The sequence below is a fragment of the Leptonychotes weddellii genome, chromosome 6 (assembly GCF_054177405.1).
Source record: "Leptonychotes weddellii isolate Sample4059 chromosome 6, ASM5417740v2, whole genome shotgun sequence".
NCBI lineage: Eukaryota > Metazoa > Chordata > Mammalia > Carnivora > Phocidae > Leptonychotes > Leptonychotes weddellii.
The window spans coordinates 64,987,093-65,000,421 of record NC_138374.1 but is presented as its reverse complement, the minus strand read 5'-3'; the positions used below and the strand labels follow the sequence as shown (position 1 = coordinate 65,000,421).

At 52.1% G+C, this 13,329-nt stretch overlaps 1 long non-coding RNA gene across 2 annotated transcripts; it reads right to left on the bottom strand.

Annotated features, from left to right (window-relative positions):
* Positions 1-7,499: 7,499 nt before the first annotated feature.
* Positions 7,500-12,977, bottom strand: LOC145722227 (uncharacterized). 2 transcript variants are annotated; one of them, XR_014146337.1, is made up of 3 exons: positions 11,314-12,977; positions 9,980-10,525; positions 7,500-8,253 (listed from the first exon to the last, which is right to left on the bottom strand). It is a non-coding gene; the product is annotated as an uncharacterized LOC145722227 (long non-coding RNA). The 2 variants fall into 2 exon arrangements; XR_014146336.1 differs by having other exon boundaries at positions 9,980-10,115.
* Between the last annotated feature and the right edge of the window lie 352 nt (positions 12,978-13,329).

The window sequence follows — 13,329 nt, the reverse complement described above, 5'->3', positions numbered from 1 at the left end:
CATAGCACAAGGACGCAGCTTGCACTGCTCATGAGAGCCAACGGTGTGCATCTCTTCCCGTTCTGTGTTCTGTGGGATCACATTAGCAGCTGGGAATCAGCCGTGGAACATTTACACCAAAGAAAAGGGCAAATGTTACAAGTCAGGGCTCCACCTGGCCCCCCACCCCAGTTGGTAAACATTCAGTGGCACATCACTGAGCTCACGAGGAGGGATCAGGACAGGACGCTCAGCCATCTCCTCCTATGCCCCTGCGCTACTGGGGCCACTGACTACCCAAAGCTCCGTGGGAGGGGCACAAACGCCCTGCGGTCACCAGTAGGCCAGGGCGCCGAGGGCTCACCTCGGCCTCAGGCAGCTCTGTGCAGTGTGGCAGGAGAAGCTTACTCCCCTCGCGTCTGTGTCTCCTGACCACCTTCTATTCCCGGTCAGGCAGCTGAGGCCTGGGGTAAATGGCCATGGCAGGCTTTTCCTTTGCTGACTAGAACATAAAGAGCTCTTTGTTGGGAGATAGAGTTGCTGCTCAGGCAGCATCTCCACCTGGGCTCTGAGGGCCAAGCAGGAAGCTGGACAGGAGGCAAGGCACCAGCTGTCCCAGTTGGCCCAGGACTGAGGGCCTCCGCTACTAAAACCCAAGGGTGGTCCCTGACAACCCTAGATCACCTAGGTCCCCTCAGGGCGTCTCCAATCGTTTCTCTCTGGGAGGCTGGACACTGGATGAGATCGGGAGGGGCGGATCTTTGGAAAGGCCTCTTTGTCTTCTGGAAACAGCTAGAAAGAACAGAACAAAGCAGGAAAAAACCAGGAGTCCCAAGGAGAAATGCAGTGTTTCCATCCTTGCACATAAATGAGAGGTCTGGAGCTCAGTCTGTCACCCATTGAGGACCCCAGTGGCCTAATCTCCAGGGCTTTAGGAAGGCGTGAGCCCCAGGCACGGGTAGAGGCCTGTAGGGAGGCTGGTGTGGCCTCCGGCCTCCTGGCTGTTAGACCTGCGCAGGCTCATCGATATTCTGGGGCTGTCAGTCCTCTCAAAGTTCCACTGTCCCCACAAACATGCTCTTCTGGGTGTTCCTTTCCAACGTGGCTCTCAGTGACTGACCGGCATACCGATCGGGCCCTTAGGGACAGCAAGCTGGCACATCACTGTCACTCCTAGACAGACAGGCCCGTCCTCAGCCCCCGAGGAAGCCTTCATAAGGACATGCTGGCCCTTTTTAGAGGAGACATTGGGGTAGATGCTAAACTTCCAGCTTTGAAAGAATGAACAGTGACCAGAATAATAATGGGGCGAGGCTCCCACTCGTCCTGCTCAAACTTGTCTTAGAATCGAGCCATGTTTGATGATCTCCCCGTTTTCCCACCTCTGCGGTGGGCTGGAGAGTCAGGCGGGCCCCAGGGCTGCTGGTCTGGTGGTAGGTGCTAGGTGGTGCTCCTCCCTCCTGGGGGGCTCTGCCTTCATAGGAGGGGGTGCTCATGCACAGGCTGGAGCCTGAATTGTCAACCGGCAAGAGGCTGATTCACTGTCCCTGGAGATTCAGAGGTCTGACTGCTCATCTGCTTTGTCTTCCTCCCCACCTGCCTGCCAGTTCCCATCATTCTGAGGGTGCTCAGGGACCATCCTTCTGCCGTGTCCTCCTTAGACTCCACACCTGAGTCAGGGGCTCCTTCTCCAGGCTCACCTAGCACTCCATGCATCAATCTTTCATGGCCCCTACTCATATCAGCACAGTCTATTTTTCTCTTCCTCTAGGACTTCTAGATGGAAGGGACCTGTCTTATCATCTTTGTATCGAAAGTAGTGCCTGGTACACAGTAAGCGCTCAATAAACGCCTACTGAGTGCTTTGAATGCTTGGAGGACTCCCAATTGTCCTCTGAATCACAGCTCAAGGGATTACCTCTCCCACGAGGTTTTTTTGGGTTAACCAAGGGCACCTCTACCTTTCAGTAAGATCCCAACCCTCTCTTATTTTTGGAAATAGTGACTATGGCATCATTAATCCGATATCGAATATCGATTAAGCACTTACAACATGCCAGGCTCTGTGGTAAGCACTTCACATGCATTCCCTTCCTTTGATTCTCACAGAACCCACTGAATTAAATTCTGTTGACATCATCCCCACTTTCCAGATGATAAAACTGAGGCGTCGAGAGATTAAGAACCTTACTTAGGTTGACTTTTCTCGAAAGTGGTGAAGTCAGGATCAAACCCATCCAGCGTGACTTTAGACTGGCTTACTCATCATGCCCTGCTCTCTCTCTTTTATATTGGTTACATACAGAATGAATGGCTAAACGCTCCAGAGGGGCACTGCTGTGATGATGGAATGTTCTGTGGCCACACTGTCCAATCGGCAGCCACTCTCCTCGGCTGGCTCCCGAGCTCCTGAAATGTGGCTAGGGTGCCTGAGAAAATAAATTTTTAAATTTTAACTAATGTAAATGTAAATAGCCACATGTGGCTAATAGCTACTGTATTGGAAAGCAGGGCTCCAGAAGATAAAGGACATGTTTTAATGATCTTTCCTGGGGAGCCTGGGTGGCTCAGTCGGTTAAGCGTCTGCCTTTGGGTCAGGTCATGATCCCAGGGTCCTGGGATCGAGCCCCATATCGGGCTTTGTGCTCAGTGGGGAGTCTGCTTCTCCCTCTCCCTCTGTTGCTCACCCTGCTTATGTGCTCGCTCTCTCTATCAAATAAATAAAATCTTTTTCAAAAATGATCTTTTCTAAGTGTCTTACCACATAGTTCACGGCCATCAAAGGAAGGACTCAGGATGGCTAGTCTTAGTATCTTTCTGTGCTGCAAAATCACCCAGCTCCTCCTTGCACTGAATTAGTGAAATAAGCCAATCCTAGCCCTTAAAGTGTTTTTTCTGCTCTAGTGGTTTCCTACACATGAGGACACGTACAATCCTACTTTCTTCATTCACAGAAGCCTGGAGAGATTAGCCAATCCAGGGCAGACTGGTCAACCAGAGCTGAAGCAAGGGTTAGGAAGGGAGCTACCCTAACAACACCTATTACTAGGCCTAGTGTGGGGCATTATCCTATATGCTCCTAAAAGCAATTGTGTGGCCTAATTCCCATTTTACAACTGAGGAAAATTCTGAAAGTAACACTCAGGAAGTGACAGAGACATGACTCGAACTGAGTTTGTGTGATTTCACAGACCCATGAACTGAGGGTGTAAACTGGAAATTCATCTTAATCACGGGATGGTCACCGTTCAAGGGCAAAAGAAGTATTGAGAGATTGACCACCTGCTCCAAGTGTGTATGTGTGTGTGTGTGCACGCACGCGTGCGTGTGTGTGTAATTATTGCTCCAATATGGTACAAGGCAAGTGGTTAGAATTAGTGCCTGAGCAAAATAGGCCTATTTTGTATTCCTCATAGCTAGAATAGAAAATTCCAGAGTGACAGTATCCAGTACAGTAACCATTAGCCACTGGGCTAGTGAGCCCTTGAACCGTGGCTCATTGAGATGTATTGCAAGTGTAAAACACACCAGATTTCAAAGATTTAGTATGAAAAAAAGAATATAAAATACCTCATTGATCATTTCTGCATTGATTATATTGAAGTGATTGTATTTTAGATACATTGGAGTTGTATTAGAACTTAGGTTATTTGTTTCTTTTTGCCTTTTTTAATATGGCTACTAGGAAGATTTAAGGAAGCGAAGTTGGTTAACCATAAACGGGGTTTGAGCCTGTGCATCCGTCCCGGCCCCTCGAGGCCGCGCTCGGGGCTCTGGCTGCGGGAGCTCACTCTTCCCCCATCGCACCCAGAGCTCCTGACACGGTGTGATGCTTCTGCCTTAAAGTGCACTATCACTTCTTTCTTGAACAAGGTGCTTCGTCATTCCTCTCTGGGAGGCAGCGAGGTGATGAGACCATGACACAGGAAAATGACCTGATCTCCCCAAGGTCGTTCTGGAAGGTCATGGCCAAACCCAGCGGAGTGCGCAGTCTACCGCAGAGTTGACCGCCCCGAACAGCCTGGAAATGCTTTTCCAGTGGATGATCTTAACTGCAGGAAAGCAGGTTCAGTGCCTGGCTTGCAGGGGGTGGGGGTGGGGGGGGTGTGGGAAGGGATTATAGTGTCTGAGAGTCCCTGACCCCACCCATGATCATAGTATTCACCGCTATCTGGGCTCAATCACTTCCATTCTCCTCACGGAGATGGAAAGGGCCGTAGTATTCCTCTTTGATGATTTAAAAGTGTTATGTGCCTTTTCCTCTTTCCTCTTTATATCCAGCGCTCTCCCTTCCCGTGCTGCTTTTCACGTTTCCATAGTAACCACCTCTATTGTATCCCTGACTGTGAAGAGAAATCTTGCAGATGTTAGTAGGGATCCAACACCTTCCAGTAGCTATTTTGATTCAGTCTCCTTATCTCCCCGCGCTAATTTTCTTGTCCTTTCTTCTCCCTACCGCTGTCCCCTTTCTCCCCTCTTCCCCCAAGTGCCCACGAGCCCTTCAGCATTGCTGCCTCTGTCCCCGGCCTGTGCCCAGGTGAGCTGGGAGAAGGCCAACATCCCTAGGTCTCATTCTAAACTTGAATTCTTCAGGTGGCTCCGACACACGGAAGCTCAAGGGGGTAGAATCAAAGGCCCAAGGCCCGAGAGCAGCGGGGTAGGATCTTTAGTCGCCATTAGAGGTGGGCCCGTCCTGAAGGCCTGAGGAGCACATGGAGGGCCTGCCTTGGCCCTCTTGACCACTGACCGCACCCTGTCCTTTCTCCCGAGTGTGTACTCTCCTCCGCCCCAGCCTCACGGAAAGCTCATGACCATATCATTCTGTGCATTTCCCTCAGAGAGGTCAGTCAGCTTTCCTTACTGGTGTGGAGGGCAGGGCAGACGTAGAAACATGCATGCACGCTCACACACACAAACACACATGCGTGCACGTGCACACACACACACACACACACTTATCAGGGCTTGGAAGACCCGCAACACCTGGATCACCCACCACCCCTCTCAGGGCCAGGCTCAGCCGGCCCCCTGGAAAGGCAATCAGAACAGGGCTTTATCGGTCACCTCCTGAAATTGTTTGAGTAGTCCTTTGCCCGCAATGCCTCCTTGGAACTGGGCATTATTCTTTTGATTACACAAGCCTGACAGTCTGATCATAATAAACATGTAACTGAAGAGAACCTATTCCTTTCCAGCAGCATTATTTATTCACCTACAGCAAAGGCTGAGCTATATTTAGCATATGATGTCAGTGGGTTGTTTGGATTCTTGGAAATTGGCAGGAAGCCACCTCTCACATGATATATGAAATCACTGATAAATGCTTCTTTTCACCAAAAGAAAAACAGCTTAATAAATGCGGTCCTTTTCTGCTTTCATCTTCTCTCCCCTCCCTCCCTCCCTCTCCTCCACCATCCTTCCTCCCAGCCGGTCCCTCCCCCCCGCTCCTCCTCCCGCCCCTTCCACGTCTGGGATTTGTCTTTCTGTGGCACAGCTCAGCAGAGCCTGTGAAGTGGAAATGAGTTGCTCAATATCACAGATCAAAATGAGGCTGTTGGGATGCTCAGGATGGTTTTTTCCTCTCCTAGAGCCTGGAAGGCTGCCAAGGCACTAGCGAATCAGACACACACGCACAAAAAGGCAAATCTATACAGCAGTGGCTTTATGGGGCCCAGTATTTATGGCGCACACAGCACTAGCTCCGGGTTGCTGTTTTGCAGGCGGAGATGGGAAATAGATAGTGATTCAGGATTGCCATTAAGTGTGAAAACAGGCCCCGTACAGATTGGGTGTAATAAACCAAGTACAGAGAGAAGCTGTAAGAAGCCCCGGATTTGCCACACTGGATCAGCCTTGAGGCCCATCAAGTTCAAGCTCCTGATTTTGTGCTGGTTAATACCTGATGCTTGGAGCAAATCTTGCTGCTTTCCCTCTGTCTTCCCCGTCCTGTGCTGGGTCCATTATAAAAGACTGCTAGAGGGCTTGGGCGGGGTCCTGTGTTGGGAATGACATTAATTCTTCCCTCCTGTGGAGATCAGTTTATATGGCCCGAAGCACAAGATTTAATTGCCCTTCTCTTAGCTCCTGCAAAGAGCAGCATCATTACTGATCTCATGCATTCGCTCGGCCCCTTTCAGAATCAGCTGTAGCATTTAACTCAGTGACCCCCTGGGCAGGAGCCTGGTGGCAGTCTTCCTGGCCACAGGGGACAGGGAAGCAGTGGCTCCCAAGGTGGTTCATTCATGTTTTTTTGTCCTCAGTGCCATCCACTGGCCCCCTGTCCTGGCATCGTAAGATATGGTGAAGACAAGTGATGCGTTTGTTTTCAGCCCCTTATTATTTGGGGTATGTTCATTAAGTTCCCTTCTAAGTCTGCCAAGCAGTCCTGCCCGGGTGATACCAATCACAGGAGGATGAGGGACTTGGAGAGGTTCAAACCTGCCACAGTGACACGGGCTGGGGCTGGCCTTTCCCCCACGGCCACCCCGGTGCTGAGCCCCCTGTAGCACCCATCTTCACCCTGGGCAGGACAGGAGAACAAACGGGGAAGAGGAGCGAGTGAGAGCAACCATCTTCAGATTAGCATTCATTTGGGGCTCTGTGACCGGGACTGCTGGTGAGTGCACGTCTTTGTTTCGGTTGGAGTTCCTTCTTCCTTCTCCAAATGAGGGGTGTCGGACCCAGCTGACCTGGTAGCTCCCTCCCAGGCTCTGGAATTCTCAGGTTTTATAATTGTATGGGTCTGTGATTTTATGAGTCACCCAGGGTGATTGAACTCTTTCCTGGGAGGTCATGGCCCTCCTCATCCCCTCCCCCCGGGTGAAGTGGATAAGCTCTCAAACACAGATGATTCAGGAACGCTCCCCACCTGGGCACTGGGCATGCCATGGGGCCTGAAAGGGCCCAGAAAGAGTCTCTGGATGCACATTTGCTCTCGCTGAGACCACGGCTCACGTGGGCTCTCTGTAGGGCCACATCTCGTTGATAACAATGATGATTTCTGTTTTAGGCAAGGAATGATTCTTTTGGCCCAAGCCACTTGAGAAGCTGCCTGCCTTTCCATCAGCCCTAGATCTCACATAGAACAGTCCTGTGGCATCTAGCAGAGCGCTGCCTGACAGGGGCAAATAACCTCCTCGCCTCTCTCTCGAGGCTGGCCCAGGGCATCCTCGGGGCTGGGCTGCAGTCACTGTCCGTTTTATCGTATTGCCTTGGGTGAGGGATGGGGAGACCAGAGGTATGGCAGGGCCACACGGGGAAGCACCAGGGTCGGTCAGGAGGCAGAGGTAGGGGAGGCTCTGTGGGCAAGAACCTTTACCATGGTTTCTATGGGAAGGATCAGGCGAGGCAGGACAATCAGGCTTAGGATTGGCTAGCTAAGTTTGAACCCGGGTCCCCTGTGAAATTCATGTTCACTGGGACTGTTAAGAGTGTATAGTAGAAAGCTATCTGAGGACTCCGGATGTCTATGGGCATATTAGTCAGGGTTCTCCAAAGAAACAGAACCAATAGAATGTGTGTGTGTGTGTGTGTGTGTGTGAGAGAGAGAGAGAGAGAGAGAGAGAGAGAGAAGGAGAGAGATTTATTTTAAAGAATTAGCTCATGTCTTTATGGTGACTATGGAGGCTGTCAGGTCCAAAATCTGCCAAGTAGGCCAGGAAGCTGGAGACCGGGAAGAGCCAGCACTGCAGTTCAAGTCCAGAGACAGTCTTCTGGCAGAATGTCCTCTTGCTCAGGGGAGGTCAATCTTTTGTTCAATCCTGGCCTTCAACTGATTAGATAAGGCCCACCCACATTCTGGAAGACAGTGTGCTTTACGGAAAGTCCAATGACTTAAATGTTCCTTTCATCCTGCTACACCCTCACAGAAACATCCAGAATAATGTTTGACCATATATCTGGGCACCGTGGCTCAGCCAAGTTGACACACAGGCTTGACCTTCACGTTGGGAGAGTCATAATTTGCTTAGGGGTTGCTAATAGCCCCCTTCGTGGTTGTTAAAGCATGTACTTCACAGAAATTATGAGTTTGGTTAATACGCAGTCATTGTCCCCATTAAGGGGTAGCTCTCACTTGGCAGGATCTCCACGGCTCCTCACCTCTCAATGCCTTCGCTCAGGTAACTTCACAACTACCTCAGGAAAACACCTCCTGGCTTACAGAGCACAGTTGCTCCCTTTTTCTCCTTGCTTTTCACAACACCAACGAGGAGAGCATCTCAGAAACCAGAGACTGTGGCAGGGAGGCGCCTTGACCCACTCAGGTCAGACAGCCTGCAAGGGGAGAAAGTCAGACTCAATTTCATCTTCTGGTTTCAAATGGCAGGAGCTGGTATTTATTTATTTATTTATTTATTTATTTATTTATTTATTTTAATGTATTTATTTGACAGAAAGAGAGAGAGAACAAGCAGGGGGAGCAGCAGAGGGAGAGGGAGAAGCAGACTCCCCGCTGAGCAGGAGCCCGATGCGGGGCTCGATCCCAGGACCCTGGGATCATGTCCAGAGCCGAAGGCAGACGCTTAATGACTGAGCCACCCACGCGTCTATCGGAGCTGGGTTTTAATGAGCAATTACCATGTGCAGGGCATCTCCTGCAACGCTCGCCCGCATTAGTTTGCCTAACTTCCTGAATGACTCCATGGGGAGGCGCTCCGCCCCTTCTAAGTTCCACCTGTCTATGGGAAGGGAAACTGAGGCCCTCCTGCCACCTCACATGGCGGGGTGAGCGTGGGGGGCTGCGTCTCGGCCAGGCTGGAGTCCATGATCCTCAGCACCCTCTCCGCCCGGTTCCCCACCCAACACCCTGCTGCTGCACATCCACACCTGACAGTTCCTCTCTGGAGACCAGGAAGAATTGCCTTGTCCTGCAGTGTTACTGGAGGCCGTAAGAAAAATGTGACAGAAAATTTTGGAAAAACCCCGCAAAGTGGAACAAGGTCTCAAGGTGAGGCTGGGGCTCCAGAAAGCAAGCATCACTTCCCAAAACATCTTATCTAGGGTTCGCCCCAGGTGGCCCAGCTTATCAGGAGCTGCCCCAGGGCCTTGGTTTCCTCCGAAGCATTCATCTTGTCTCCCCACATAACATACTGGGCCCTGATAGTGCCGTCCCCCATGATGTGCCCAATGTGGGAAACACACTCATTCAATAACCCTTTACTGAGTGCCAGGCACTGTGCTGAGAGCCAAGAGCTGGGAGACAAAGAAGGTGGATCCTGCCCCCAGGGCACAGCCTGCCAGAAGAGACAGACCTGTCAACCAGACAGCACCAGCCCACCGGCAATGCGGCCAGTCTGGCTTCCAGAAAGCACACTGGATCCACAGAGCGAGGCATCATCAGCTCTTCCCAAGGGCTGCAGGGGAGGGTCGCCTGGAGCGGACAGAGAGGGCTAGGTACTGGTTCCTGACCTCAAAGAATTTATAACCCAGGTGAGGAGCACAATTAAGGACGGGAAACATTAGAAGCCATCCCAGGAAAGAGAATGACACGTCAGGCAGTGTGGCCTCTACGTAAGGGTGGGGAGAGGCGGTGAAGGATGGGATGATTTATAAGCCAGCAGAAATCGCTGCTTCCTGCTGCTGACATGCATACAACCATGTCCCCTGACCTTTCCACGAGCCTCCGTCCTTGTCCTTAAACGATGCTCCGCTCACAAGCTCACCAGCTCTCATGAGCCTGGAGGCCGCTTTCCCCTTCCCTCCTGGACCTCTCAGCTCCCGCTTGTCCAAGCTGAATTTCTCAGCCTCCTCTGGATCTCACCTCATCCTCGGTGCATTCAGGTCCCCCCTCCCCAGGATTTCAGACCCTTCTACTTCTGAGGTTTGCCTAAAGCCCCCCATCTCCTCTACTTCCTGCAGCCTGGGGGGGAGAAAGATATTCTAATCCATGCTTGGTGATGGGGACGGCCAATAGTAGGCTTCGTGTCACCCGCAGCTCGCTCTCTCCGTCTGCTAGAACTGGTCATTGATTACGGATTCCTTTGAATGCACTTGTTTGTACCTGGTGGAGAGTTCCTTGGTGTGCTCGCCAGCGTGTCTTAGCACTGTTGCTTCAGAGAAAGCAGTCGCCTTTGTGTGTGTCTCTTACAAATACATGAGCCGCACGCGCGGTCCATCTCCTCCCCTACAGCACGGAGCTAGGATGATTGAAACGCGACATTTTAAACCCAAAAGCAAATTACAGCCAGGAATCAGTGTGAAATTACTCTCCTCGGCTCAGAGTGCCTTTTTAAAAGTCAGGCAGCAGTGCCCAGGATGAAAGTTGGCCTGTCAGACAAGCCCATTCAAGCTTGCAATTCCTCTGTCATTTGCCCGACAGGCTTGTGATAAAGAGCAAGGATAAAAAAAAAAAAAAATCTGCCAAAAATAGTGCCACTGAGAACCCTACACTGGGGCAGACCCGGGAGCCAAGGCCGTCGCGGCCCTGCCCTCTCCGATAGGCCGGCCACGGCATGGACTTGTTCTGACAGAGATGACTCATGACCTCAGATTTCAGCCCCAGAGACGCTGGAGAGGAAGCGCTGCGAGACCCTGCATTTGTGAAACCCTGAAGAAACGGAAGGGAGAACAAAGTTTACATTGAAAACCTTGACTTTCCAAACAGCATGTTGAGACAGCCCCACAGCAGACAGGTTTACTGCAGGCCTGGAACTCGCCCTGGGCTGCTGTAGGCCGGGAGATTCATCTAGAAAGAATATAACGAGCCTCCTTCTCCCTGGTGCCCTGGTTACTCCCCTTTGTACCCTTTCTGGGCCTTTAGTTCCCCCCAGGGTGGTGCCCTAGGGGCCCAGAAAAGGGAGGGCCCCCTCGGCAGCCCGGAGCGAGAGGGGCCCAGGAGAAAATGAAGGCAACTCTGTCACCTGCTAAGCTATGGGAGAGGCCACCACAGCCTGGTAGCAAGCGCTCTGGATGACAGGAGACAGGCAGATCCTCCCTGCTCTGTTGCCAGTTCTCGGGGGGAGGTGAGCAGCTGACTGCCAGGGCTTCAGGCCTGCTCCCCAGGCTGAGGCGGAGGCCTCCAGACACCCCACCTGCCAGGTGACATGTGGGGGTTGTCGCCCTCGAAGGTAAGATGTCATGCCTGTCTTCATTCCTTTGATCTCCCCTAACCTCCCTGGGGTAGGCATCATTCGCTCCAGTGTATAGAGGAGACCACAGAGTCTCAGAAAGGTAAGCTAATGCACCACAGTTCCCATGGCTAGGAAGTGGTAGATCCAGGAGTCGGATCCAAGGGTTTGGGATCTAAGTCCAGCGGCTTCCATCGAAGGAATTCTCCCAGCCTGCTTCAGAGGTGGTGGCACCCGGGCACATGGGGAATGTCGTGAGGTCCCTTACCTTTGGTGCGGAGCTTCTCCAGGTGGAGATTTCTGTCCCCATCCTTCTCATCTTTCTGTCCCACCACCCGTTTGTCATGAGAAACAATCGCATCATGAACCAGATGTTAAAGGAGCCGCAGATTATCTGACAACCGTAAAGCCCGACATGGGTTTTGTTTATCAAGGCCCCAAACGAAACCGCTGGAAGGGCTGCGAGGACTCCAAAGTGGCGACCATCTCACGGTCAAGTCCTTCAGAGCCATCTACTGCTCTGTAGGCCCCACCCCCAGTACTAATCGGTGGTACCGCTGCCGTGGTCATTGCGACCCCCAGCCCTGACAAGTGTTCGGTGCTTCCGGTCACTGGCAAATCAGACAGTTCACCCGGGCCAGCTGTCCCTGCTCCTGCCGGCTGTCACTCACAGCCTCCTGCAGGCAGAGCCTTCCCTGGGGACATTTCCCCGGGGACCCCCTTCTTTGGCATCCTTAAAAGCTGTCACACTGTCCCAGTTGTTTTTCAAGGAGAAGGTCCCCGGGGTTTCATTGAGGCAGACTTGAACTTGACCCCACCACGTTGATGTATTCATGTCTACCTCCCCTTGGGAAAGGGGTGCCAAGCCCCGGGTGCCCGTGGCTGGATGCTGGCAGCCTCCCAGCCTTGGCAGCTCATCCATCACCTGTTGTCTCCTACCCGGAACATGAGTTTGGACACGCAGGGATTGCAGTGGTTCCTGCAAAGGCAACCTCCTCTAGCGGAACCTGGGACTTCTGGGCAGACCGGCTTCACGCCCCACAGGGCAGTCTGTCAGCGGAGCCGTTAGGGCCGGGCACATAGGTAATGCGGTACGTAGGGTCGCTGAGGGAGGCCATCACTCAGCACTTGATTCTGAACTTGGCATCTGCCAAGAGCTTTTCAGCCATTTCTGCTAGCTATTACTCCTAAGCATCCTCAGGAGGTGGGCGGGAGCTGTTGTCCTCTTTTTGAGAATAAGGAAATGGGAAGAGAAATATCTCCAGGGACACATCCACAGAGTGAGAAGGGGTCAGAGCCCTTGGTAGTGAAGCGTGACCTTAGTCACCATCCTCTTTCAGCCCTGGTCCCACATGCATCCAGCAAGCTCACTGGGGAGGGCGATTCTGGAGCATGGCTTTCATCCAGGAATCGTCTAAAACATTAACTTGCTAGGGGCCGAGTCGAGGTCTGGGTCGCTGTCACGTGGCTCGGAAGGGGCAGGCTCAGAGGGGTAAGTGATCTGCAGTAAATCACAGAGTGACAAGCACCTGCTCAGTGCAGAAAAGAAGGCTTACTCCCCAGCCACGCCCCAGGCCAGCTCTGAAGCAAGATATATTTTTAAACACGAGCCTCGTAGAGAAAATGTTCCCTAGCTTGTCCCCATAGCCTACTAATGGGGCAGCTGTTGGCAACCAGTACCAACAGCCCGTGCTAAGGGCTGTGCTCTCAATTTTTAGTTCTATTCTTGTCCCCTGGCATACGATAGGGGTTGCTGTCCCAGGAGACTGCAGGCTACTGATGAAAAAGAAGGTTTCAGTAGGTTCTCGCCTGCTCTCAATTTCAAGACTCTCTGATTTCGTTCAGACGTGGGGCCTGTGGGCCTGTGCTCATTTACTGAGCTGGAAACTTTTATTTTTTTTTCTTCTTCACACTGACGCCATGGAAACTGCCCGATGCTTCCCAGAAGGCTGGGGTCCCCCTGCTTCATCCCGGGCTGAGAAGGGCTGAAGTCTGAGAAGGTCAGCTGCCTCTCCGATGTCTGGGAATCTGGTTTCCCAGCGGCTTGGCTAGCAGGTGCCTCACACCCACCCCTCCTTCGCAAGTGAAAAGAACCATTCGGGGTCAGTTTTGCTGCTTCTTCTTGCTCTGATCAGGGTCCGTTTCTCAGCTAGAGCAAAGAAAGACACCTTACAAGTCCTAATTAGAATGAGTCTTGTTCTAATTTATTCAGGGTATCCTCCTACATCGTGCTGCTGGTGCGTCCCTGTGTGTTAGTGGTGTTGCTGTGGTCCGTGTCATTGTT